At 41.1% G+C, this 6000-nt stretch overlaps 1 non-coding gene and 1 pseudogene across 1 annotated transcript; one reads left to right on the top strand and one right to left on the bottom strand.

The window, feature by feature from the left end:
- Positions 1-266: 266 nt before the first annotated feature.
- LOC122066270 overlaps positions 267-6000 on the top strand; it is a 29743-nt pseudogene continuing 24009 nt past the window's right edge.
- LOC122066271 lies at positions 4860-4966 on the bottom strand. The gene has a single exon (XR_006136318.1). It is a non-coding gene; the product is annotated as a small nucleolar RNA R71 (small nucleolar RNA).

The following is a 6000-nucleotide window of genomic DNA, read 5'->3' as shown; positions in this document are numbered from 1 at the left end:
TTACCGTGGACTTCATCACAGGCTTATCCCGCACTAGAAAGGGTATGGATGCCAGTTGGGTAATTGTGGACCGCTTGACTAAGGTAGCTCACTTCATCCCAATTAAGGTCACGTTCTCCATGGACAAGTTGGCCAAGCTGTATATTGACAACATCATCAGGTTGCATGGTGCACCTGTTAGCATCATCTTTGATTGAGATATGAGATTCACTTCCAAGTTCTGGACATGTGTGCAGAAGGCTATGGGCACATAACTAAATTTCAGTATGGCATTCCACCCACAGACCGATGGACAGTCGAAAAGGACTATACAGAGCTTGGAGGACTTACTTCGAGAATGTGCCTTAGATATGAGTTACAGTTGGGATGAGAAAATATCACTTATTGAGTTCTCCTACAACAACAGTTACCAGGCCACCATTGGTATGTCTCCATTCGAAGCATAGTATGGTAGGAAATGTCAGACTCGTCTATATTGGGACGAAGTTGGTGAATGACACATTCTAGGTCCAGACTTGATACAGGCCACTAGTGAGAAGGAGGCAGTGATCAGGGAAAGAATCAAGGCAGCCCAATCCAGACAGAAGAGTTATGCAGATGTCAGGAGAAAGCATTTGGAGTTTGGTGTGGGAGACAAGGTATTCTTGCGGATCTCCCCGGTCAAAGGGGTAATGCGGTTCGGTAAGAAAGAGAAGGCGAGTCCTAGATATATGGGACCTTTTGATATACTAGAGAGGGTGGTGTATAGGATAGCCTTGCCACCAAAATTGGAAGGTACCCATAATGTCTTCCATGTGTCCATGTTGAGGAAGTATATACCTGACCCAACTCATGTACTCACATACATACCCTGTGAGTTGGATGAGGATTTTGCCTATACAGGATTTTCGGAGAAGATTGTTGACCGAAATGATCCTCTGCAACCATAGCATTTCCTTCGTCAGGGTGAAATGGATGAATCACCCAGAATAGGAAGCATCCTAGGAGAGGGAAGATGAAATGAAGAAGCAGTACCCCGGATTGTTCGACTAACCAGGTACGTTCAATTTCAAGGACAAAATTCTTGTAAAGTGGGGGGATGTTACACTCGTGCTCTAATCCGGTCTAATTTGAACTATTATGATAGGTCTCAGATCGGATGTGGTAAGTACCACCGGGGTTTGGCTCATAGAAGCTCATTGTAAAAGGGGGAGAGATGACCCCACTTACTCGTGTATTGCTTGCCAATCCAACTGGACGGGATTCACCCCAGATAGTAAGCAGCCCAACACCCTGCACCCAAATCCTGGAACATACCAAAATTGCCAAAGAGCCATGCACACAGCCTTGGGCAACCACCAATGTAATAACCACTTGAGGACAGCAGGCAGTCAAGGCACAACAGTACCTTGACCACCGGAAATAGCCTGGGCTTGGATCCGATGGGGTGAATCCAGTGGCCTATAGCTAACAGGATGCCAAACTAGTTTCGATGCCCGTGGACCCCACCACCTCCATCAGGAACAACCTTGGAAGACCCATGTACTCTCCTACACCTTCCTCGTGACTTGTACTCCATATAAGTTGAAAGAGGTGGGCCCATGCATCTTGAATACCGGTTTAACTCACTTTGACCGAATAGGGACCAACCAAATAGACCTTAGTGAGTGACTAAATAAGTGAGAAGTGAGTTTCATTTCTCACTTCTCATTGTCCAAATCATGGGAAAGGGAAAAGAGAGGAAAGAAAGGAAGGAAAGGGAGGAGAAAAAAAGAAGAAGAAGAGGAGGGAGATTCACCTTTGCTCCTGGCTACACGCACCCTTGCCGGAATCTTGCCGGAGGTAGGTCCTACATCTCCCACCACTCTCTCTCTCTCTCTTCATTTTGACCTAACTATGTTGGGCAATAGGTGAACTATGAACCCAGCACTTCCTGGAGCACGGGGAATGATCATTTCACTTCTCCGGTGTGATTGCCGAGCTCAAACCAAGTCCGGTGAGCTCCAGCAACACTTGTGACCAAATGACCATCTAGGGTTTCGATCTTTCGATCATGGTATCTCCCAAATGGCCCAATGGAATTGGGATTTCTTTAACTTAAAATGAAGGTAGGAACACCCTCTATAAACTCTATGGAACAAATCCCGACGATCAGGTCTAAGCTAAAAAGCCCCAAATCTGCAGACACACTTCTGTGTGTCCCCCCAGAAACACCTGGGCCTGAATCCAGTGGGTTGTTTTTGGTGGGTAGGTGATGAGCACATTTATGTGTGAAATATTAAGTAGTAAAGTATGCATTTTTACATATTTAGAATGGAGCTACCTTGGGTTTTACTCTCTTTTTGCAGGTTTTGTATTTTAAAGGACTTAAGGACTATCAGGTGTCATATCTCTAATTTTACACGTAAAGAGGTCCTGTTTCTTTTCATGGTTGCGAAGAGGACAAAATTATAAGCAACATTAAAAAGTACAAATCTATTTGGTTACTCATACAAGTGATTATTCTTTTCAGGCAAGAAAAAGAATAATGGATTAGAATTGAACCGAGATGCAGAACCAGCTCATTTGCAGTTGTCCCTGGTGTACAAGGAACATTCCAAATGCCAACAAGGATTGATGGACCCCCCTTGAGTTATTGAAGATTCCTTTTTGGTAACAACTACCTAGCGTAGTTAGTGAGTTGTGGTGTGTGAATATCCCTTGCTCATCAGGAGGTCTTAAGATCGAACCTCTTGGCTGCTATTTTTTTGGAGATTTTTTTAGAAGATTTTCTCTCTCCTACTCATCACTTAAAGCAAGGGGCATGGATGGAACTTCCTACTCAATTAGAAGATGTTCTAATCAATTCAAGCAAGGAAAAGGAGGTCGACCAAGGGAGTATCTGCACAAGTTGGAAAAGGAGAGAGAAAATAAATAAAAGAAGAAAAAAAGGGAGTTTGTGCACAAGTTGGAAAAGGAAAGAGAAAATAAATAAAAGAAGAAAAAATAGGGAAAAAGCAACCCAAAATCATTGGATCTCCTCTTCTCCCACACAATCTCTCTCTTCTCTCTTCTCCACCTCATCACTAACATATGGAATATGCTATTGTGGATCCCCCCCAGTCACACCCAAATTGTTGGATACCTCTCCCTCTCCATACGATTTTTTTTCTCTTTTCTCTCCTTTATCTCTTCACTCTCTATTGCTGCCACCTCAGTATTTTAGATTCCAACTAGGAAACCAACTTATTGTCATAACCCTACCCCCATCCCCTATATAAGGAACACATTCAAGCAAGGAGCGCACCACTCTCTCTTAAGATATTCTTTAATCTCTCCTGTCCTCTAGGTTTTGTTTTTCTCTAGTTCTTTGCTTTTGCTTTTGGCTTATGCACTTATGTAATGGAGTTCTACTTAATGAATGCAAGTTTCTTTTATTTTCATGGTTTTATTTTTTTCAGTTGTAAGTTTACTTTCTAGTTCTAGGTTTAGTTCTAAGTGACAAGAATAAGCTATGGAGCATCTCTTTCAAGTTCAGATTTATCTTCTCTAGTACTAGCAATTTCAGATTTGGTTTATTCCAGATTTGGTCTTTAGTATTGGTAGTATTTCAAATCTCAACCAATTTTTCAAGTTTTCAAGTTCAAGTATTGAGGTTCAGGTAGGTAGGCTTTTCATAAGTCTTCTCTACCCCCTCTCATACCCTCTTCTGACTACCCTTTCCTTCTTAACTTAGGATTTTACTTTCAATCTTTACTTTATTTTTTTCCCTTTCCACCAAGGTTTATGGTTAGTGTATACATTGGCTCTGCCCCTCCTAGCTAAAGAATCATCCTCTTTATTTTTAGTTTTTAATTTTAGTTACTTGTTATCTGCATAGTTAGATTATTTAAATTCTTAGATGCATAGGTTTAGGGCGGTAGTTAGAAGTAGATCACTATAATTAATTATTTCACTTTCACATTACTTTAAGAAGCCAAAAATAAAGTGGCTGCTCTCCTTGTGTTCTACACATTAGCTACAATGATCCGTAAGCTTGCGGTTACTTTTTAAATCTCAAACAAGTTTTTGGTCCCGTTGCCTAGGAAACAGTTCCATGTTATTTTTCGCTTTATTTTGGAAAATCAGAGTGCTTTGTTTGCTTTGTTTTGTTTTTTTTTTTCTTTTTCTTTTATTGAATTCCTGAAAAGAAAAATTTACAAAAATAATTGTATCGGTGGAGGTTGCCAAGCCTCACAGTATGATAAAAGCAGGTTTGGCCCTATAGCAGTACCTCAGGAATTGATCTGAGCAACCTCGGATCCCTGCCGGTAAGCTCACAAAGAAAAAAAAAACTAAAAAAAGTGTTCAAAAAAATTTTCATTCCTTTGTGTTTGAGGTTTGTCTTATTCTAGTTGTGGATAGTGTTTTGTTGCATGAGTGCTGGGTGGATACGTAATAGTGCGAATAAGTTAGAAAGAAGAGATCCAACAAGTAGTGACCCTATACGTTTACTCTCTTTAGTACCTTTCAATATGGGAGACCAGTAGCAAAACCCTCCACCTAAATCTCTAAAATGTAGGTTCTATCCTGCTAGAATAGCTTAACCTTCCTGCACAGTTCTACCACAAGCCCAGGGCAATAATTATGAGCTCAAATCTTAGTTCATCACTATGTTGCCCCATTTTCATAGGCTGCCCTCTGAGGATGCATACCTATTCCATAGGGAATTTAAAGAGGTATGTGTTCTAATTAAAGTCCAATAGCTTTCTGATGATGTTGTTAAGCTTAGGTTCATCACTTTTGCATTAAAAGACTAAGCCAAGAAGTGGTTGTTTGGGTTACCCACAAATTCCATAACCACATGGGAGAAATTCACAGTTGTCTTCCCCAAGAAGTTTTTCCCAAATCATAAGACCAATAAGCTTAGAAGTGATATCCTCCAGTTTAGGCAGAAGCCTAGTGAGTCCTTTTCTAAACTTATGGAGAGATTCAAGGGTCTACTCCAAGAATGCCCTCACCATGGCCTAGACTTATGGCATTTATGTCAACTTATTTTTGAGGGTATTTGATTACCCGACTAAACAAATGATAGAGTCTATATGCCCTGAGGGATTCACATCCTTTACAGATGAAGGAGAAGCATGGAAATTCTTACTTGACCTAGCTGATAAAACCTGTGAGTGGGAGTCAACCTAAGAAAGTGAAAGAACCATAGGAGGGAAACAATATTTTGTGGATGGGATAGTAGCCAAGGAAGCCCATTTGGATAGCCTAATCAAGAGGATTGAGGCTATTGTTCTTAGAGAGCCATCATTAGTCAATTTGGTTAAGATGTGTGCTTGGTGCCAGTCCCCTGGACATGTCATAGAAGAATGCCCTAACACCTTTGGGGGCACATATAATGAAAGTGTTAATTCCTTATATCAAAATAGTCCATATAGTAACACCTACAATCCAGGATAGAGAAATCACCCAAATTTCTCCTAGAATCAGGGCAACCAAGTAAGGCCTTCCAATTTTCATAATCAAGGTCAACCTGGACTCAAAGGCCTCCCTTTGCACAACCACCTTTTGTTCCAAATACTTTTCCTAGGACAAATGTAGGACCTTAGGCTAGTCTTCCTAGACCCCCTCTCCTATCATCTTATCAGTAACCCCCTAGGTTTACCAACACTGGAGAGGCAACTAGAATAAGTGACTTAGAAAAATATATGGTCCTCCTCATGACAAGCCATCAAAATCTTATGAGAGAACTCACCCAAGTTGTCTCAATTCTGCATGAGAGGGAGAAGGGAACATTACCCAGTCAACCAGAGCCTAACCCTAGGCATCAACCTATTAATTCACATGCACCCACTAATGCATCACCGAATGTGGTACAAGGTCAGACCCAACAAGGGCCCTCCAACTAATGTAATGTTGTTTATGCCCTCAGGAATGGTTAAGAGTACCAACAGAGTATTTCAAAATCTTTCCCATCTATTACTCTTGTTAACTCTCCTTCTCTTGAGTACACAAGTGTGCCTCCTGTTTTAGGTTCGTCTGATGAATCTAAAGTAA

Source organism: Macadamia integrifolia, unplaced genomic scaffold, assembly GCF_013358625.1.
Source record: "Macadamia integrifolia cultivar HAES 741 unplaced genomic scaffold, SCU_Mint_v3 scaffold2310, whole genome shotgun sequence".
NCBI classification, from domain to species: Eukaryota; Viridiplantae; Streptophyta; class Magnoliopsida; order Proteales; family Proteaceae; genus Macadamia; species Macadamia integrifolia.
This window is presented reverse-complemented; position numbering and strand designations above follow the sequence as displayed.